This window comes from Halictus rubicundus, chromosome 4, assembly GCF_050948215.1.
Source record: "Halictus rubicundus isolate RS-2024b chromosome 4, iyHalRubi1_principal, whole genome shotgun sequence".
Classification (NCBI taxonomy): domain Eukaryota; kingdom Metazoa; phylum Arthropoda; class Insecta; order Hymenoptera; family Halictidae; genus Halictus; species Halictus rubicundus.
The window spans coordinates 9,293,324-9,316,478 of NC_135152.1; the positions used below are offsets into that span (position 1 = coordinate 9,293,324).

General features: G+C 44.4%; 1 protein-coding gene across 5 annotated transcripts in view; it reads right to left on the minus strand.

Moving 5' to 3' along the window:
• Nucleotides 1–23,155, minus strand: part of LOC143353350 (uncharacterized) — a 422,762-nt gene that overhangs the window by 104,642 nt on the left and 294,965 nt on the right. For all 5 annotated transcript variants that reach the window (XM_076786594.1, XM_076786599.1, XM_076786595.1 and 2 more), the window contains one exon: nt 20,542–20,655. The gene's annotated coding sequence lies outside the window, so the exon portion shown is untranslated. The remainder of the gene's footprint in view (nt 1–20,541; nt 20,656–23,155) is intronic.

The window sequence follows — 23,155 nt, forward strand, 5'->3', positions numbered from 1 at the left end:
CCCTTTAACCATCGTCCGTGTTTCGTGTCAATTTGACGTAGTTTTTAGGATTCTGATTAAATCGCATCCGATGCACGTCATTTTATTACTTGCGAAAGACACAGATTAGTTGTATTAATTATTCACCGATGCGATAAAAATGGAAGTTCTTATTATGATAAAATCTAATTGTGATAAAAACGGCGACATAAACTCCCCACCACCACTTTGTGGATAACTAAACTTTGCTGAGCTGAATTTCGTTTAATTTGTTAATTTCTGTCATAAACGCATGAAACCGCAGTGCTCATATCAATGACTGTTTTCTTCGGGACAGGAAACTATAAAATGAATGTTCGTCGTAAAATTCATTGATGGAGATATATGTTCTTACCTGACTTCTTGTTCCGTCAATTAACCTTGAAGAATGCAATTTTGCATAAGCTTTCGTAGTCTGGTAATTGTATCTAATTGTAGGAGTGTGTAGTCTTAAAGAATTTAATTTATAGTAAAACTATAAAAAAACTTAAAAATGAGATCGCAATTCCGCTATTGTAATAGTTGAAAGTTCCCCGGTTTTTACACTTTATCCAAGCTGTTATCCGAGTTTGCCTAGCATGAATACAAAAACAGATAGTGAGTGAGTTATATTGCCCAGTTATGAGGCACTTAACGACCAGCAAAAAGTGTATGGAACACGCTTGGCTGCGTAAAACTGCGCTGCCACAAGACAATCATCGAATTTAAATACACCTATATAAATTCTAATTACCAGCGACCTCTATCCGTCACCATTACCGTTTCAAACGAAGAATAATCTGTAGCGTTTTGTTCTATTTAAAACTCGAATTGTGTCACTGTGATTTGTATTAGTGGCCCCGGTTGATGCGATTTCACGCCCGACAAAATCCAGCAGGAGCTCATTACCGTGTCGTGGAGGAGCGAACAATCACGGTGAAAAATTGAATATTGTATTACACACATCGAGGCGGATAGCGCGGAGATAATAACGCGAGGCGGCCGCTTCATTGAATCCGCTGGAAAACGTATCTCCCTAATCTTTCCGTCGCGTAAATTTCCGCGATAACGACGGCTGCCGGAAGTCAAACTGGAAAATACGCAGCCGTGGGCAACATCGTTCACCATTTTCCTCGCCGCGGCCGTTGTCCCGATAATTAAACATGTAACGGGCAGAGCTAGACCAGCGGGGGGGTTCAACATGCACGCCGGAAAGAGTAATTTAAATCACGCGCGCGTGCACCGGCTGCATTATTTCATTATTTCGACGAAAACTGTTTCATTAGCGCGATACGCTCGCTGCATCGTTTAACGGCCGTTTATCGTCACCGTTATCGCCGACTGTTATTGTCAATATCGGGCACACGCTCCACACCGAACACGGAGCGGGCTCGTCCGTTCCACCCCCGGCGGCCGAACCCACCCCGGCACCGGAAACCTCTCGATCGACCACCCTTCCCCGCTTGTAAATCGCATCCTCGCCGCGAGCGATTGGCACGTACCTTATTACCATGCAGTTTCCGGTAAAAAAAAAACACAGCGTAGCTGCAGCTGACGCGGCCACGGAACCGCGGGAAGATGTGCAAAAAACTTCCCAGTCGGAGTTTCCGATGGGATTCAAATTTGCCAAACTGGCTTTCCGCGACCCATGAATAATTTTCCCCCCTCCACCCGCCATGCCGCCTCGCCGCCGCTGGAAAACAAATGGCCTTCTCGATTTTTCGATATCGTCGGCCCGAAGGAAACAAATAGTCGACCAGAACTGGACGCGAGCAATTTCCACGAAATTATTTACTCCTGGCGACGCGGCGACCGGGTGTGTTTTGACCCGCAATTTCAGGGCATCGTCTAACCTCTCCATTTTTGCTGAACTAAAATAGCACCCTTTTCAAAAATTTAAATCTGTCAACTTTTCGAAAGATTAAAGGTCAACTGTAGTAGCTAGTTTGATCATTTCGTTGTTGGAGACCCCAAAGGTCAGTGAGTTTCATTTTCAGAATTCACAGCGATGACCTCCCGGTGGATGTACAATACATTCGATATCGAAATGTTAAAGCATTTATACGTGCAGCGGTGCATGCTGAGTGCTCGCTTTTCAGGCTTGGTTAGTGATTGCACGCTATCCCCGTTAATCTTTAAAACTTCTAACCTAAAAATAAATGAAATATACTACTTCGTAGGCGGCAGAAATTCTAGTTTCAATATAAACTCGAATATATTACTATATTCTAGAATGTTAGATATCAACTTAGAGCACCTCCGATGTGCAAACTTGGGTTGCTCCGTCGGATAATAATTATTGTTTAATTTCATTCTATCCCTCTTAACACTTTAGCCAGCGGAAGGCTGTTAATAGGCTTTCCAATACCCACGCTACGCCTGCAAAAAGTGAGACAACTTCGTTCAGAATAACAATCTCGCAAGGAGTCGTTAGATTTTACTGCTCGAGATAGCCCGAATGAAATGATTATCGGTAAACGAGTTCCGCGAGGCTGCTCGATTATTTATCAGCGTTCGAAAAGACTGTACATCCAGCCGCCGATAGGTGAAGTGTGAATCGAATAACCCACTCCGAACCCATTGGCCACGAGGGCCGCGTCGAACAGCTTCTATCAAAGCCATAATAAAAACGGCATTAGCAACTCGATAAAACGTTCGACGGGCCGGTCGCGGTGTATCGGTTACAGGGGAATAATAACTCTCGCCGGAACAATCTCGTAATTCGTGTTATCGGATACACAGACGGAGGCTGGTGGTGGAGAAGAGAGGCTAGCCGCGACGATATAAAAGGAAAACGAGGGAAAAAAGGTACGGGGGGCAGGGGGGGGGGCGGCGGCGGCTGGAAGAAAATACGAACAGAAAAGCGGCATTAGCGTGACGTTAAATACCATACGACACTCCGTGGGCGTGGTTAAACGATTACCGGCTGGTTCTCTGTCGGGGAGGGACGTGTTTCCTATCGTTCGTGAAATTGCACGACGCACACGAAGCTCGTCGTTACCAGCCACGCCAGAAAGTATTCTTTCGCAAATGGTTATCAACGATGTCGGGCTCGTTGAGAAAGTCCCTGCTACGAGTGGAACGGTCGTCGTTGCGAAATCAAACTGGAAGGCGATTGAATATTCATGCGGAGAGGAGTATTTCCCTCGCCTTTCCTCTGTCCCCTCTCCCACCATCTACTTCTCTGTTCACCCTCTCTTTTCCCTCAGCCCCGTTTCCAACAGTCTGCTCGACACGGAGCTCGCTTGAATCCTGACGTTGGCACCTGATACGGGCTCCGCGTTGCGCCTCGTGGAACGCTTTATCAAGGATCTCTCTCTCTCTCTCTCTCTCTCTCTCCCTCTCCAAGAACGGGACGTGTCCCGACGTTCACCCACCCCGAGGGCGTCGATCATCCTGAACGCTGATCCTCTCAGCATTCTGTTTACAAAGTATAACAACATCTCCGAGCGATCTCCACCGCGATAGTCGAACGACTCCGGAAACTCATCGTCGCGGCTAACGCCACTTTTCTAACCAGCTTTCACCCGAGCAGTGTGACTATCGATTATCGGTAAATCATCGATATCTTATTGACACTTAACGATACGTCGACAATATCGTTTAAATGTCGTTAACGCTCTCCCTCCAGCGTAAAACGGCTGTTTCTCGTGGTGCCGAATGTGTTTTCAATGTTGCTACTTCAACATTTTTATATTCCTATGTGTACCGCGGTTTTTATTCTCTATCAACGTGCGTGAACAAATTGTAGCTTATTAATAGACTGCGGATCTTTATGCGTTTATGACTTATGGAAATTTTCAAAAAATGCTATAATATAAAGTTCGAGAGAATTTGGTACGATTTTTAGTTGTTTTGGATCTACCAAGGCTGTTCCTATTAAAAATAGGATAATTAAAAATAGATTCAAAATAGACAATTTGTCTATGAAAATTGGAAATTGCATAAAAATCCGCCGAAAAGAAGCATGAAATGTGGGGACGTGAAAATGAATAAGGCGAATTATTTTTGTTGTAACTTATCGCTGGACAGCGGATTTTGTGCACTTCTGACAAAAATGAGCAGATGAAATATGAAACAGACGACAAATAAAACAGATACAAAATTATTAAAGGGAGAAGCGTATTTTTATTCGGTTCCAATACCGTGTTATTGACACGGAACATTTTTATTTTGCTCCGCAGTACATTTATCGCAAACAATATGCTTGTGTACTTCGGTTGTGTACACAAAGATTTTTTCCTAATCCTTCTGATCGTTAAAAGACAGTCTTTTTTTCGCTCCAGCGAAAATTGCTTTTGCGCAGGATGGCCCGCAATTGGATTCCGCGCGGGAAAGCAGACAAAAAGCGAAAAACATTCTGTTAAAAGTATAACAGTTGTTTGGACACGGCCTTTTTTTCGAGGAAATTGATATTGGAAATTAATCCGATGCAGGGCGTTTCGTACAATAAACAGAAACGACGTGTAACAGATGGATCCATCGGCCGGCGTGCGAACACGGTCGCAAATTCAATTTCGTTGGAAACTAAACGGGCTACGAAAGCAATTTGATTCTACAATTTTTAGTTGGCTTTTCGTCGACAATTTACATAGTTTCGACGGTTTCGGTGGCTGGAGGGTACGCGGCCCGGACAGGAATCACTGTATTCGTGCAACCGGTATGTCACGCTGGCACAAGTCGCGATCACACGAACGTACTTCGGCTCAATGAAGAGAATTAGACCGGTGCTTCGTTCATCAACGAAGGATAGGTATTTGATAATTAACCTGTGCGAGAAAAATTGTCAGCGACATATATCGTCCAAGAGACACTATTATTCTTCGATCCACGTCTGAGGCCCCTCACGGGGTATACCCGGCGGTAGTGAGGATAGTTGTACGATTTTTATCAGCCAAATATTTGCGACATATATCGAGAAAAGACTGTGAAAATGTCTCTCTTCTGTTGACTTGAATAACTCGCAAACTACTTTCATCTGAAGTACAGTAATATTTGACTATTATTTTGAAATTATTCAGTAAAGGAAGGAATGTCTACGTCTGGCAATTAATGCAATTTTGATTTCGCATAAAAATCCGCAGTCTAGTTATAAAAATGGTCGGAGGGTTAAGGATGGGAACAGTGAAAGGACGCTCGTGCGGTAGCAAATTGAAGGAACCCCGGAGCGCGTTGAATCCGGCTGGATTTCCATTTCAACGGGACATCGCGGCAGAAGGGGAGCAATGAATCCGAACCGATCGAGCAGCCGGGCGTTTTCACGCGATCTCTGACATTCATATTTCGCTGGGAAGGAGTAGGGGCAGGGGGTTGGAAGACGGCGCGACGGCGCCTCGCGGGACGTCCCATTAAAATATTTCTCGGCTCCTTCGAGTCCGCTTTAAAGCCAGCCGTAAAACGCGCGCGCGGCCTCGTATTTTCGCGGGACCGTGCGAGAATTTCAGCCCCGGGAGCGGGGCTGGCTCCGCCGGTTTTCGTGCCACGAATTCGGAAGTGGGAGTTGCGGGGCTCGACCCCGGGGGATTCGCGTCGTCTTTCTGGATACGAGCAGGAGAGGACTCGTTTCGTCGTTTAAGCCCCGCCGGGAGACCCGGAATTCCGGCTTGAAAGGTCGCCAAGTTCCGTTCCACGGCCTCGCGCTCATGCTCGCGCGACCGCCGCTCTTCTTCGCCACTTCTCACATCCGAGGAACAACGGCTCTTCCGGCTCGACCTACGCACGGTGACCCACTACACAGTGGGCTGGAAACCCATTCTTCGTGGGCAAAATTTGTTAAGCTTCACACGTTGGCCAAATTTTTGTGTACGTCAATCGATAATCCTTGTGTGGACAGAGCTTAAGAAAGTAAATGAATACGCAATTTGTCTTTAACACTAGACTTACGGGACCCGTCACAATGACAGACTTGAAATTTTGAAATTTGCAATTATTAACGCCTTCCCGTGCCATTTAGTTCGACGAAATCCGAGACCCAACGGTAGGGGTCAATGCGCGGTAAACAGACCAGTAAATACCTGCGATACAGCCCTTCGTAAATCATTCCACGACTCGGACTCGTGATGTTTACGTTTGACAGATTTTCAGTCCACGAGTCGTACTCGTGATGTTTACGTGTGTGCCAAAATCTTCATCATGAATCAGACTCGTTAAAGTACGGGAAGGGGTTAAGAGTGCAAGGACGCACTTGCGAAGAATTGTTCGATAGATTCGTTTCTTTGAGCAGATATTAGAATAAATAAATTGTTTGTGCCTATTCTTTCTTGTTCCTGAGCCACTGTGCAAATCCCAGAAACGAGTCGCAGGATTCATGACCGCGTGGACGAACGCGCGGCTAATGTACCGGTGCTGTTTAAACGGTTTTCGATTATCGTCTCTGACTCATGCTCGTTCCGTTTACTAGCGAGTCGAAAACTCCCCGAGGAGCTGACGACGCTTCCACGGAGTAATTCTTTCCGAGGGAGGCGTCGGAACGATTTCACGCTGGAAATTGTCCCGCCGCGTGAGCAACGTACGAAAACGCGCGACAGTACGACGAGGGTGGCACACGAATGTGAACCGCCTTAATCCTTTCGCTCTGATGTGTTCCAACTCGACAACATCTGTATTCCGAGCCCGCGATCTCAAGCGCGACAATCGGTAACGCTGAGATAATTCGTGATCGGATTGTTGGCGAGGCGAGAGCAATAATTGCACTCTTAAGTACGATCAAACGGGAAAACTCAATATTTTCCGTTAAACCTGTTTAGCTTGAGAGCGATTAATATGGATCACAATGAAAATTACAAGCTCGATTTCGTTCCGATGCCACGCTATTTTGTAATATGTGCAAAGAAATTGATTAATCCACGAAAGAATCTTTTCAACTTCAATGATTGACAGTAACAAACACATAAATTTACATGACTGTAAAATTTGAAAAAAGGGTGAACAAATTTATTCTTTAAATTTTTAATTTTCTTTGTAATGCACTTTGTAACCAGACTCGTGCTAAACGAACGAATAATTCGATTTGATTACATTTTTTCTTTTTTTTTTCAAATGAAACTGCTTTGTTTATGACAGATTGGATTTTGCGTTTGGCTTTGTGGAAAATTGTGTGCAGACTGTTGAAGCATTAGTGCAAGCGTACGAGCCCGAGTATAAAGGATCCGAAGTTAGGTTAAAATAAAGCGGCTGCAGTGAAGCGGCCAGATCATTGTAGCAGATTGCCCGGCAGTTTGTAGACACCGTAGGATTTTATAGACGCGAAATTAAGATTTTTAAATTAACGCTGAAACGACCAGTCGTTTAGCGCGCCCGTTCACGGCCGCCGGCATTTCGCCGCGCTTAAATGCAAATACAAGGAAACGCTGGCGTTAAATTTTACACTGTTCGGCTTTGTTACCGGAAATTGTAATGTACGCTATCTCTCGGAATTATTTGATCACCTGCTCGGCAAAGAATGATCTCTACTTCCATAGCAGAAAATATATGAACGTGTACTCGAACCATTACTAGAAATTACTAAAAAGATAACACACTGCTAAGTCTCTTACTTGTATTTCTAAATCGACTGTGATTTATTTTATGAAACTTTCTAGTAAATAAACTGTAAACTGTTGCTATTAACACTGTAACTACTGGAAACCTGTAGTCCTACACGATCTATGTCACGAACCCGAGGATCGGGCTTAGATCAAGACTATCTATCAAGTCCAATAGCAGGATTAACTTGGTCCCAAATAAATTTTCAAAAATATGTAAAATAAAATTGACACATACCGACTTAAATGGATCTAGCTATTCATAAATAATCAAATACACTCCCTGTCTCTCTCTCGAAGGATTAAGGCTCTCTCTGCCCTGATATAAACAATTTAAGGAGTTTCAATTTAAGGATTCACGATATCAGACGAAGTTGCATTACAGAATATTTCTCTCGTTCGTTCAAAGTTTCCGCAACAACAACCAGCGTTACGTCCGACGATTCTTCGCGGAGTTTAACTCGAGCGTTTCATCGCGCAGTCTTTAATAAAAACGCGCTCGGCAGCGCAGCTCGGACCGTCCCATAAACGCATTAGCATTTGAAGGCAACCGCGCCGGCGGACGTCAGGTATTCGCTAAGTAAATTCGCGCAGGCAGAAGGAAAACTGCGGAGCGACCGTTTCGCGAGAGGTTTACGTAACACGCGGTACGAATGCGACGAATAAATTTCCCGCATCGCCGTATCGTCCGCTGGCTGTTCCGTCTGCCGGGCTTTCATTAAGAAAGAATTCCCGAAATTCGCCGCGATCCACGCGAACACGAACACCTGGACCGAATTTCGACATCATAAACATCTTGTCTGGGAATGCGGTGTTTACTCTGCGAGCGAGGTTAGTCCCTAACCGCACCGACCGGCTTGAATTTGAAGTCTCCTTTACAACTCCTGCCGGCAAATGTTCGATCAAGAATAACGGGGGTGCGTAAAAAATGGCAAAAGTAGCAATACACATACCTATTCACTTTTATCTTAATATTTTCGTTAAGTGCCAAACATCATTTCCAGAGATTCGTACAAAATCAGAGTAACTTAATTAATGAAAGCGAAACTAGAAATTTTAAATATATTTTAACCCTTTTGAATTCTAAAGATCTGAATAAAATTCGGTTTGTCCGAATATGTCGCAATAAAAATGAACGTCTAAACCTAGCCAAAAATCACTGTCAGTCGTATGTGACTGACATGGCAATTAACGTGTTAATGAAAATATTTACCACGTCAAATACATGGACGACACTTTTCGTCGGAGGTGTGTGCTCGAAAAATCAGAAAACTGATCCAGATGGAATAGTAGATCTTTGTGGCTTTATAGTTGATGAAAGTGTGGTAACATTTCGAAAATTTGCAAGTTAGATCTCAATAGAACCGCGAAGCAATTTTACGTCGTTATGAACCCTTCAGGGAGAACAGAGCGTTGTGAAGCTAAAATAATTTCCATCACTATGCACATCTTGAAACTCGTGGTGGATTATTAGAACGAAACCAGACTTTTGCTCGCGATGAAAGTGTGCAATTAGATTTGAAAAATGGTAATAGCGTGCCTGTTGGGAACAAGGCTCGGGTAGATCCACGGTGAGTAAATAGGAGGTCGGGTGCGAGGCACGAGAACAAAGTTTAACAAGGAGGATACGTGGTTTTATTAATTTCTGGCGCGATAAAGCGCGAAGGCAGCCGAGGCTGAGGGAATCTCAGCCCCGTGGTCTAATCCCCTGTGATCGTCGGTACACGGACGAGGAGAAGCAGCCAGCCGCGCGCCAGGCGAGAAAGAGGTCCGCCCGGCTGCGCGATCTCGAAAAGGGGAGTAACGCTGCTTTCATCAAACAGGGCCACCGCGAGTCAAAAGTCTGCGAGAGACAAGAGGGTGAAAAAGGGCAGAGATGAAACAGCGGATGGGCGGCTAGACTCGCTTCGTTCTACCGGCTGTCCTCGCGGAAACTGGGAGCCCTTTGCTCGCCCAGCGAGACTCTGCTTTTGCCAAACTGTTACGACCGATACACCCCCTCCCCCCCGACCTCGCAATTTCACGTTCGACTTACCCTCTGCCGAGAATATCGTTCCCTTGAAACGAACAAGTAACTTGAAAAATAATGGCGCACCTGATAATTCATTTTTACAATGTTCCTTTGCAACACAATGATCTCTCGCTGGCTAGACTGGTAATTCGGACATTTTCGCCTCTTCAAATTCTATCGGAGATCATCAATTGGAAAAATTCATTCACGGCCCCTTTATACGCAGAGTTCGTTACTAATTCAGATTTAAACATTCTCCTAATGTTACACATTTAGAAACGTTACCGTAACATTTACTAGTACAGTAGAGCCCCGCTGGTTGCACGAAACGGGACCGAAAATGCGTGGAAAAATCGAGGTCGTGGAACGAAAGAGGTGACCAATCATAGTGATTCGTGCTGTGTAGATCTTCTTCTGTTTCTACGAAGTGAATGTCTTAAAGATCGAAAGATGATTTTTGCTGAGAATAAGTGGTACATTTGTTTTTAGAAGGGTACTCAATTTTTGTACGATTGGTACCGTGCCATTCTTGTATTTTAACGAAGAGAAAAAAATTGTTGACAGTAGAAAAGCAGTAGAAAAATGACTCGGTCGCCGCAAGTTTTGAAAGGTTAAAAGGTGTCCGACTTTTCCGAGAGTGAATGGTACCTTTTTTTTCCAAGACAGTGAACTTTCGTACGATTGTCATGGAAGCAGAAAATTCCGTTCAGATTTCCTTCTGCGCCGGTTAGAGTTGTAGAGACTGTCGGTATTCGTCCGGTTTTATCGCCGCGAGATGCAAACAACCGTGTCCGCGAGCGTATTAGCGGGAAAGTAAGAGTTTGTTGTTTCAAAGTCAAATGGCACATAACACGTTTACGCGGTTCGCAGGGAGAACGCCGCGAAAGAGTTGGAAAGGCAGGGAAAGGATGGAAAAAGAAGCTTTAAAACTGCCGCCTCGCTCGGGACGTCGTTTCGAGCCGTGTTCTCGTTCGCGGAATAAAACCGTGTTATCTTGTCGGATATTTACGTTGCTCGTAACCTTCAAACTCGCAAATAACGGCAAGTAGAGCCGATAAATATAGAAAATCCGTATCGGCCTTTCGAACGGTTCTCGACACCGATCTCCGCGTAACTTCTTCCAGAAAAACTTTCGCCTGCATATTTCGATTATCCTATTTCACGATCGAAGAAAAGAGGCGGAATATCTAAGTACAGTGATTTCTCTATACATGTCGCCAGGGCTTGGATGATAAACGTCGCGGAATTATCCCCACTACCGCGGGGAATACCCCGTGAGGGACGACGAAGTTCGAGAGGCCTCGGACGCCGAGGATGTCTCCTGGACGATACATGACGCTGTCAAGACCCCTGTTACTGACATATATCGAGAATTCACCGTATTATTTTCATTTCCAAGCTTTGCCCAAATCCGGCGTGAAACTTCGAACGAAGTTTGAACAATTTAACGCGGCTCGTTCAGGAATCGCTTAACATGTGAACTGTCACGTCGGTTGCACGTGAGTGACACTAATCTTTTCATCCAGTTGAACAAGTCATTTTTGCCGTAATATATTCGAACGAATTGAATTTTATTAGAACTTTTAGAGCGCGAAAGGTTTGAAAGCAGCATCCGCTATAAATGTCAATTTTCTAGTTACGGGGTTGATTAATTTAATTACTTTGATTCTGTGGGGAATTTTAGGGTTGACGTTTGGCACTTAACGTGTCGGAGGATTCGCGCCACTGACATACGAAGGGGTTTCCGAGGATTCAACTTGAAGCGGCGACCACAATTAACAGCTCCGACGAAACTCGTTGTTCCCGCGTCCATTCCTTTCCCCGAAAAGCGTGGCGGGCCGCAATAATAAACCCTGGGCGACGCCGCCGGTCGGGCCGTGACGCTTTTCATTAAGCTTGAACGTAGCGTAATTGCGTTAGCGTTCCGTGTGCCGCATTCGCTCAATGCCGCTGAACCAACACATCATCATGGCCCCCGGGTAAACCGCCGCGAAACGGAAAGAACTCGCTCGCTACGCTCTCGGAAAGCCGCGCGACGTTTTCCTGCACGCTCGCCGAGTCGTATTCTTGATGGCACAAACATAATAACTTCCTTGTTTCGCCATAAAACGCTCCGGGTGGGTGACAACTCTGTTGCAAAACGAGAGGCGCGCGTTCTCGTTACGACCGGGCACGTTGCGCCCCGTGATTAGCAAACTTGGATCCTCCTCTACACGATCTATCGGAAATCGTGCGTGCTGGAAGACGATCGATCATTCAAACACAGGGTGTCCAAGTCGAAAAAAAGGGAGTAACACTTTCTCCATTTGACATTTCGTCTGATCATGACTCACCGTTTCTGCTTATTTCGAGTACTAAGGCATGCGAGCTTCAGGGATGTTTAAACTTATTTTCCTAGAAAACGAGACGCTAAACAAAAAAATGTCACTTCTTCTTTCCGGCTTGTACCACGATTTCTGAAACACTAGAATTATTACAGAATTATTCTACTGGTAGAAATAGTTAAAAAATCTCGTTCGTGAAGAAACCAAGATCGAGTGAAAGTGCATTAGCGTAACATCGAACGGTTGAATAAATGAAACAGCAATGACAATGTCGCGTGCAGCGTTGCGAGCTGCGACGACCGAACGCTGTTATTAAATCTAATCCAGATGTAGTACAAATCATAGCGTGCAACGTAGATCCTTGCGGATAAGTCTGATTAATTGTATTATGTCAAGCAACGGTGCAGTCTCTTATTCACCTTGCGGAATATAAAGAAAGCGACAAAGATGGAGCAAGAAGGAGATCTCGGTTTCAAAGGGGCCGGTGTGACGAAACTCTAGTAAAAAGAGCATTTACACACCTGAGCGGTCACGTTGAAAGCTTCGATCTTTTTAATGCTACCCTTCGACGATCAATGTTCTAATACTTTGCATTTTATATTTTCAATTGCTGTAAAAAGCGGACGTAAAAATACTGAACGAGCTGGGAACGCGAATCTCTGACATTCGTTCGACGACTGACAAGGGTTCGCACCTCAAGTATTTTGAAAATGTGCGAAGATTTCGAATTTTGAGGAAATCGACTCGCGAACGCGCACAGGTCGGAAGCTTCGGCCGGCGCAGGTAAGAGGATTACGGGGACTATCGTTGTTTTCGCGGACTTTTAAAGCCACCTATCAAACTGTTACACGGGTCATCCGCAGGTTACGCGTCCATCTTGTTCAAAGTCGAAAGCGTGGCGAGGAGGGACGAGCGAGGAGGGACTCGAGTGTCTTTTTACGATCTCGTTTTATCGGATCCGCGCGACCGTCGTATACTACCGGTGACCCTCAAACAGGACGTACACATGAATTCAAGAGTGGTGCCACGTCGACTTTTACGCCGGTTTTCAAGACGTTTGGAACGCGAAGCCGGGGGCAGGGAAACGGTGCATGAACGCATCCATGATTCGCGGAAGCTCCACTTAAGAGCCAAGTATGTTCGCGTAGTTCATCTCTCGACGTTTCGCGTGAATTGCAGTCGCAGTTTTTCTTTCTGTGTAACGAGCCGTTTTCGCTCCGGTAATCAGCTAATCGAGGAAAATGACTTCTTCTGGGCCTGTGTGCGTACCCGTTTCTGCTCATTTCCAAGAAATAATAATTATGCTAAAGCTATCGCAGTACCTTCTACGAGTACCAATCGATCAAAGCGACTAGGGTTTCATTTATTGTGTAAATATCAACCATACTTGAGATTTCGATTGATTTTAATTGTACAAATAAATTGGCTGAATTTTATGATCTTATATAATACCGGAAATTTTAAACGGGTCCCAATGTTAATAATGTATGTCAAGTTATACGTCCATGAGTTATGAATCACTTCGAATTTTGTTCAAGATTTTCTGTATTTACGAGGCTATTCATTTTTGTAAATAATGCGTGATCGTAGCAATTTTCTATAAAAGTTGAGCGTCATGTTGTAAATGTATAACCTTCGCAGTGTTGTTCGATGAGAACACGGAAATGTTATGTAATTTATGTAGTTAGAAGATGTCCTGAATTGCATAAATTTTGTTTTTGAACTGTTGTAAAGATTGTTTTTTCAATTTGAAGCATTTTAAATAATGTCGAATGGACTGGGGCTCTTTCAAATTTTATAACGAATCTGGTTGTTAACTTCGAAAGTGGCATAACTCCATTCTTGGTAAGGAAACACATATTATTCACTTGATAATTGCTATTATTTTAATAAGAACTGTAAATTTAACTCTTTTAGATACACTTAAGCAGTATGACACGTTGGTATCCTATACGTATATTTTTAATTTTATCGAAACAGAAACCCTTAAATATCTCAATTTAAGTATAAGTGGACTTAGGCCTTCGGGTGGAGTCGTCGCTACCACTCAGTAAACTACTGACACAGAAAGCCGCACAGCGAACCGTTGCCTCACGAGTCACCGCAGTATAAATACCAACGCGTCGCTAATAAAGACTCGACGCCGTTAGATAGCGTGCAACAATCCGCCACTCCCATGAAATAACGCGACATTTTCCATTCACGGATCGGGCTGATCGCTGTCGGCAGATGCGCATCGCCCGTATTAGTATATCTACGGGCGCAGTTCTGCTAATGGATTTTCTCATATCCTCGCGGCCAATAATGAGCAAACTTTGCGACCCGACGTGTCGAGCTATCTTAACAGGATACCTCGGTCTCTGAGGTCATCATCGATTTCACATTCCTGGATATTTCATAATCGTTATAATCTAGCATTCCGTTTGATCTAAAAAATTAATGAGATGAAAAATTTTGACATGTCAGTATCTGAAAACCGTACGGTGTACAGATTTTAGATTTCTAGAAACTACCATCTTGCGATTTAAATTGTTTCAAATCCTAGTTTTAATTTTTTCCTGATGCAACGGTTCAGGTTCCTAGTATTGGTTCTAGTTGGAGTAAACCTAAACGACAATGTTCCCTTAGCCGAATGATTTACAGTGGATAATGCAATTTATCTGGCCGATCTAATATTTTACAGTCTATTTCCAACAATAAGGCGAAGGATTAAGGTACCCCGCGGTCTATTATATCCCGAACCGACGCTAAACGTATAGGCGTCCCGGCGCGCGTCGATATCGGAAATAAGAAAGCGTCGCGACGGTGAATCGAATCGATTTCTCGATCGGCGGTGAACGCTATGGCCGGTGTCGGGAGCCGATGATCTACGCGAATAAATTTCTTGGTCCGAGCCGACGCGACGACCCGTCTCGGCGGGTAACGGTGTGAAAAATAGCACCGGCGGACGCTGCTGTTACTCTACCCGCGACCGGTGAAACTTTATCGCTTATTGTCGCGACACAACGGAGGTCTCGAATGGAATCCCTTCGGCGATCCTCCGTTATGGAAGGGAGCCGAGCATATTTCAGATTCAAATCGTCGGATCTACGGTTCTGAAGTGGTATTAAGCACGCGGAACGGCCCGGGATCGTAAAGACTCCTTAACGGAAGTGCGTCGCGAACGTTTTACTGCCTCAATAATTAATGGATCCTCGTGAATCGCCGTTAACGCGGCCCGTAATGGGGACAAATTTCCCGGAAAAATTCGAATTACGCCTCGGAGCCTTTTTCTCGGCCGGAAGTGGCGCCTTTGTGACAAAGAATAATATCACTACCGCAGAAACAAACCTGCTTCGATATTAACGGTATCTCAGTTCATAGAATTCGTTGTGTACTTGTCACTAGACTGCATTAATTGCAAGAAACAGTTGTCATATAGAAGCCTCTGTCTTTCTTTAATAATCTTAATAGGATTGGAAATAATGTATCGATTTTCTTAAATTCTGTTGAATCAGTCTACTATTTTAAATTATACCAGTGATTATCAGTACATTGTACCATACATTTTTGTCAAAAACGCATAAAATACCAAGGTTTAATATTTATTTAACTCACCAGGAACGACGCTCGATTCTCGGTTTCTTTCTGTAGGATCGTCCGGCGTAGCAGGTGTTACTATGATATATTAATTAATTAAACTCCTTCGAGAAAGTAAGTAATAACGAACGAAACTGTATCGTACTTGGCAGCCTGACCTCGTGCAATAAATGGCGAGACGCTCGTTAAATTACGGTACGCAGACATCGTTCCTGAAGGGTTAATTTTATGATAACGTTGATCAGTATATCACTCTATCTTGATTTATAGAATAAAAGCAACGAGTCCGCCGCAAAGGGGACCGAAACGAATGAAAATCGCATCAGAGTACGATTCGCATTACCATAAATACCAGTTTAGCTTCTTAAATGAATCAGATTAAGAACGAACGGCATCGAATAGAGATTGCCGCGTACGGAACGGCGAGGTTGCAAGTATGCGTTGCGGCTAATTGTCCCCGCGAACCGGGCGCAGCGCGAGCCATTACTTTGACTGTCAATTAAGTTGTTCCTGGCAGCCGCGGCCGTTTATTACTTCAGAAACAATTACACGTCCCCCGACAGGCGTGTATTCAGAACAATCCGCCGCGACGCTCGCGACAATAGCTCGGGAGCACGAATCCGCTTGTATCCGGCGTAAATACTCTCGCGCTGGTCGCTCGGGCCCTTCCCGGGAGCCGATTCGCCGGGAGAATGCGCTTTTCGCGACCGTTCCCGCTTTTTTTTTTTCTCCCCCCGGACGGTTCCCGTCGTTGCCTTATAAACGAGGCATTCGCGTAATCCCAGTCTTTCTGTATTATTTAATTTTCCCCGGCGTCCCCGGCCCCTTCTCTCGCGCGAGCAGTTTACATTTTGCTCGACGCTGCTCGGCCTCTTTCCACTCGGTTACCGCGTATTTGCGTTTCGAATAATCCTTTATGCGCCCAGGCTACCCGCGATGCTCTCGTCCCGGACCCCGGAATAAAGACTTTATTCTATTCCGCCTCATTTTACTCCGTTCACTATACCGCGCCGGGAACCGGGAATCCGCATCGGAGGACCGAAACGCGGATTACACTTGTCCAAACGAAGCTTCACAGTTTTTCACGTGTTCGTGGTACAATGTAACACAGTGGTTGTTAACCTTTTCCACCCTCCTGAATCTAAAAATAAGTTCTCGCACCAATCCTGGAAAAATGTGTTTCTATTTCCTCATTTAGAAGATTACGTCTATCGCAACAGAATTTATTTTTTGAGAAATCAATTTTCCATCGAAAATTTGGAAACTTCTCTCGCACCCCCTGGTTAACAAGCACCGCTCTAAAGGGAAGCTGCTTAATTGGCCAACTTATATTAAACCCCGTGTGCCCACTGTGATAATATCACAATCTGAAAACCTCCTCGAATTCTTTCAGTGCTTCTACTATTTTATATTTCATCTACTCGCCAATGTAATTGCAAATTAATTCGCCGTCTACCGACGATCTATTATTTAAAATATTAGATGCATCTGTTGGATAAATCTTCGTTCGCGATCTTCTAAAAAGATACGCCGTTTTATTTGCAAAAGTTTCTGGATCGCACAGCAGAGAATGTTCGAAGTCGTAAACAGAAGTTTTTCTTTCGAATTCGATTCCATAAAGATTGCAAACTGGATTCAAGATTAGCGGACAGCATGACTGATCCGCAAGAATGGCGGATCGGTTATTTGCACACAAAATATGTGTTGGACTGCGTTATTGGCTGATCGGACCGGTCGGGGAACGCGTGCAGTCGAACGTACGGACGAGCCGGCCTCGATCGGAATTGCTAATTAGTCGCGTGTAAAATTACTGTAAATCGACGGGTCGACTATTATCGTAAACAGCCTATCCCGGCCGGGAATAATTCACCAGTCGCGTTTATCTGTCGCGGGCGGCCGCGGGGGCCAAATACGGAGCCCGCGATCCCAGACGATTCACCGTTTTCGGAATTAACGTGCGATCCGATCAAACCCGATCTCCGATGCAGTGTCTTCGTGAATGTTAAATATGTTAAAACTTCAGCGAGTTTCACGATGCTGTCGTAATATTTTTAGGACTCCAAAATGTCACGGGTAAACGAATTCCAGCCACTTAACCCGTAATCACCGATCAAAGTGCGCTTTCAGACGTCGCTTCGTTAATTTTCCAGACAGCATTATGCAAAAATTTCTTTCACTATGTTCATAAATTTTATCCCGTTAAGAAAACGTTCTAATTACACTCTTGGACGCTGAGACTAATTATTAGGCGTGGATTTTTAAGGGGATCCTCATTTTCATAGGTTGCATAACAAGTTTTTGTGCTACACACGCAATAAATGTAATGATACCATTTATAATTGCACTATTTTCAGAATAGCAGACGTACTAATGGATAGCTCGTGGATTTGACATTTTCATGACAAATATGAGTAGATCAGATGAAAAACATGAAAGAATTAAACAAATGTCTACGTGCCTAGCACCATGCCTCGCGATTAGGTCGCACAATTTCTGTTTTACAGAGAAATCCCCGGCCCGCGGATGAATTCTGTCGTAACAATTTTCACGTTTGCGTGATCATGGGCTAATGTAAAAAGTGTTCCGAACTTCCCGCCGGTTTCTCGAACGTACAGCTAACAAGATTTCGAACTTGGTCGGCGCTCGTAGATTCGACAGAGCACGTTCCACTTACAAATTCCATCTCGACAGAATAATTATAATGTTATTCGGTCGAGAGCGCATCGTTCGCCGCGTAATCCAAGCGGAACACGACGTTTAGCTTGTGTCTTCGATTTCTTTGCGGGCCGCGTAATTACGGGAACGTGATTCGACCGAGACGAGGTTCGTCTCGGAGCGGTCGCATGAAATATTCGAAGCGCTCGGAATGTCGGGATTCATGAATATCGCACGGCGTGTATGAATTAGTCTGGAACGACGGTGGAAGTTTAATCGGGACGGGACACGGGCTTCTATCCTCGGTATCGGCCGCCATTGGAACGCAGGCGCGGCCCACGGGTCGGAGGATTCGCCGACATTTTGCTAAAAAGTCGCCTCTCCATCGACATCCAATACATTTCTAATGATGCTCGAATGCCCGTCCGTTTTCTAACCACTCTGAACGCGTTAACACTCCGCAAATACAAGCACTAAGTTTATATATCTTAAAAATTATTTACTCCGAACTTTATTCAATATTTTCTCCACACCTTTTTCTTCAATCGAAGAACTGTATAAATTACCTCAAAAACTTCGGATGCGACACTAGATGGACATTTTGTTGAGGGTGTTGTTGGAGATGAAAGTAGTAATTCTGATTTTCCCTTATAATGTTGAAATACGAAGTTCTTTTACTTGTAGTAATTTTTGTACTTAAATATAATTAAAAAAAGAAAGTTTGGTGATAAAGGCCTTCTTCTCATATTTCCTTATGATGCAAATGGGTTAAGAGAAATATTGTAAAATAAAACAGACATAAATACACATTGTATTGGACATCCTTAGGCAACAAGGTCAATTTTGCGAAAATCCCCTCAGTTTAAGACTTCAATTACTTAAAAAAAAATAAAAAATAATATTTCCTTCTAACTTTATTCACATCACCTCGAAGCGCTTCGAAAGGGAGAATCGAATGAGAGCTCGATAAAGCAAACATAAAGTACATTGTAGTCATGTACTCTTGGAAAATGACTAATTATTTTAAATTTTTCAGGGAAAATTGCGCTTCGCGTGTGTTTTTCCGTTTGAAGATCGCAAGAAGACGTCGCTGGATTGTTTGGTTCGGTGGAACGCAGGATTGCACGTGCCGCCGCTCGAAATTATGCTGCGGTTTTCGCCCCGTTCCCCGCGGACCCACAAATCGTTCGAGGATCTAGATCTTCTCTAGAGCAGTCCTTGCTCCGTTTCTCCCGTACACGCGTTTCAATTACCGCAGACTCCCGCGTATCCTCTTCTCGGCGTTTCCTCGTGGAAACGTTTCATCATACGAACGGAACCGGTAACTCGATAGCCCGGCGCGCGCTTTCGCTCTTCCCGATTCGAAGGCGGAGAGAAAACAGAGCCTTTTAAAGACTGGGAACGACTCTCGAACACGGTAATTCAGTTCCGCGGAGGCTCCTGCTCCGATTTCTGTCGCCGAGACTCCCCTTGCGATCCTCTATGCATAAATTGCCCGCTTTCAGAGGAACCTTTAATCCTCCGCTGCGCGGGTCAAACGTGCCTATCTCTTCATTGATATTTCTTGCGAAAACTCGCAGCTTTTCTCACATTCTACGGTAGCATCTTGACAGTAGTGGTTATAGCAAGCTGCTTGGCACGAGCGACGAAAATATTCCTCCTTCGTGCGTGTTTCCATTGAGCTTGAGAATTTATTTTCGAACGAATATTCGATTCAGCATTCAATGGAAACCGTATAAGGCGTGCTGCGATGTTAATTTTCGTATAATTGTCGGCAATTTCATTAAAAGCACTAGAATCGAATTTTAATCATTTCCGGCGATAAACGGGTTTCAATGCTTGTGTCTGTGCCTGCGGGAGTGTACAAAAACGTATCATACAAAATTGAAGACGAAGAAGAAATGGCTTCTCCTTTTGTCAGACTTTGTTCGCAGCAAACCGTTCACTGTTAACTTACTTACTATTTAAATGGACTTGCTGCTTATTTACAAACATTACAGGCGCGTAGCTTCGTAAACCTTCGATGATCTCGTCAAGAGAAGAATCCTCCGAGTCCTCGGTGGTAAACATATTTTAGCATCCCCGAACGTTGCAGCCCGCGGGCCCGGTTAATGAAACTTTGAAACGACGCCGCGAAGGATCGTAAAACACGCGATTCGGCCCGATTTCATCCTGCCGGGCGCGCGAGTCTGCGCCACGGGTCGCACGCAGCGCTCGCCCGTTTCGCGTCGAAATAGCCTAACTGTCGCGTCCCAAGAAAGAGAGGAAGGCCCGGCCAAAAAATAGAGACGCGAAACGGAAATATAACGGGGCGATTTCGGCTTTGTCCGCGGTCAAAGTTGTCGGCCGTATAATATTCGGCGTAAAAGCGGCGTGCGGGAAGCCGGGCCGCGTAAAATGACGCATGGAACGGCGGACGCATAAAAGACATGCATAAAGAGGTGTATCCTACCTGGTGTGGCTGCAGGGTGTCGGGGATGGGCCGTGGTGCTATTAGCCAGCGGTGCTTACGGGGCGCATAAGCGCAACCTCCACCTCCGAGCTACTCCGGCTTTGTCTCTGCATCCTGAAAAACCGAGAAATAAGCGGAATGAGTTTTACGCCGTCGAGAGCGTCGCTTAAGTAAACGCGGCGCGGGGCAACGAGACCACCGTTCCACCCCCCGTCCCGTCCCTGCTAATACTCGGTAATAGCGGCGAAAATACGGTGTAATTTTCATTGAATCCAAAACACCGGAAGAGAACCGATGATATCTAGCGCGGATAAATTGGATTCTTTTTCAATTCACCGCTGGACCACTGGCAAGGCAGGTTAATTTAATCAATAGCGATCTTTGGGAAATATAAAAATTGTCCGCATCGATTGCAAACAGCAGGGGATACATAGCAATCAATTTTCTCTTGACTGTTTTAGCCGGCTTTATACAGGCTGCCTCGATACGATACAAGCGGCCATGAGGTATTTCTAATCTAATTTCTGTCTGATCATGGTCAACCAATTCTACTTCTTGTGACTACTAGGCGTATTGCTTTGTGACAACGACAGGACTGCGTCTGTTCAGGCTTCGTACAATCTTTATCGTAATAAGTATTTTAATAAACACGTTCATTCGAAATTTTCGGATGAAAACGTTTTTGTAATCTCAATAATTGCGAACGAAAAAAATGAGGAAGTTGCCAGGTGTACTGGTTCGGTTTGTGATTTTATTTCTGGAAAAAAGAAGGAAGCAACAAGGGCCAATAAAAAGTTGCTCGATGTTGCTTCGTTCATTACGACTTGCAAAGAGGATCCGTCAAAAATCTTGTTATGGAGATACTGCACAGTTGTTTGGAAATTTTCGACGAACTTCATTGTTCGATCGAAGTAACTCAATTTTTTGACAGCGGGAACGTTATTGTTGAAATCAAAATATCTGTTTCGCGTGTCGATGTCGTAGTTGTCCGTCGGTTTGAAACTCGTAATAACATTGACGTTTCATTGGTTTGTGCGTTACATACTTCAATCATTTTCCGGACAAACAACGGCAAATTGTACGAATTGTCACGCTCGAAAAAGGGAAACTTTCACGAAGCACTTTCGGCGTTTATTATGTCGCTAAAACGGTTTTTGAGTTACCTTTCACCCGGTTTTTAAAAAAGCAGTTTTGTAGAAAAACGCGTTTGAAGTTCGCAATTCTGTTACAAGCAACGCTGAAGTAAGTGTTCGCAGCAGGCCACAACTTCGTTAATTTCCTGAATTTTTAAATCAAATTTTCAGGGAATGTAGTTTGAGCGCCGAAGTGGAACACTTTTAAAGCGTCAAGATCGAATAAAATCCTTAAGGCAGCCCTTCTATGCAATCTTCTGTGCTGGATAACAGCAATTAAAACAGAGAAAAGGTGTAAGAACTCTTGGAATTTTTATTTTTCAGAATTTTTAGTAAATTTGGATTCAGTTTAGTTTACTAGACAATTGTCTGCGCTACACACTATGATATCAATTTTTCAAAAATGTGTATCGTTTCTCAGAATTTTTATTTTCCAACCGGTGGAGCACCATGGTCCACTTACTCGAATAAACTTGTATTGTTTGTTAGGGATTAATCGATGGACGAACAGCGAGATCTTTAAAACGCTAATTCGGTCAACGGATTAAAGGAGAATTACCTTCTTTCTGGAGATTTCCATTGTTTTGGGAACTGTTGGGGGGGGGGGCGAGAGTGGTGGGTCTTTTGAGGCCTAATCGAAGCATTGTTCCGTACAGACGATAGGAACGGCCCCGCGGTGTAGGTTGAACTACTTGGCCTCGGCTGGGATCTCTGTTGACTCGACCCTTTTTCGAGGCATTGGGGTCGCGGCGGAAATCGGGGCACACATATTGCATCTTGTAAAGCTTATTTCGTCCGCATTGTCGGTGAAATTTTCGCGAAATCTTGCTCCTCTAATTTCTGGCCGACGTGTTCGACGAAAACTCGGGGTGCGCGCATGGTTGTTTCAATAACAGTCGACGGCGATGAAAAATTTCGCGGCCGTCCCGCTTTGAAATTCTGTCGAACAGACTTCCCCTCTGTTACAGTATCGCTTTTGGATACAAGGTGAAAGTTTGATATTAAAACAATATATATATAAAATGAACGCAGTTGGCCGAGGATTGATGGAAACGCGCGGCAACCGGCGCGGCTGCACCCATGGGGGTTCGACGATGCTGCATCGATATTCGAGCAGCGTGTACGATTGAACGTCGATGCACGCTTTACTCCCGTCTGCTGCCCGTTACGTTGAAGAACCACGACCAGTATGCAGTTATTGACGTCGGTTTCGGCAGCCACCGATGCGCCAGCAACCGAAAAGTATTTTCTATAACGGGTCCCGTTGCCCTCTTTCCACGAAAAACATTTATTAGGGGGGTCCATAAGTAATCCATTATTTTGAAATCTAAAACAAACTTTGTAATAAATTCAAGTTTTTATTTCTTAATTTATTACATAATCTCAATCATTATCAAGGTCAGTTTGCACATCTTTCCTGCAAATTTTTAATCCCCCTCTTATAGAAATCCAGGGTTCGTGAAGCAGAATATGGCTCAAGC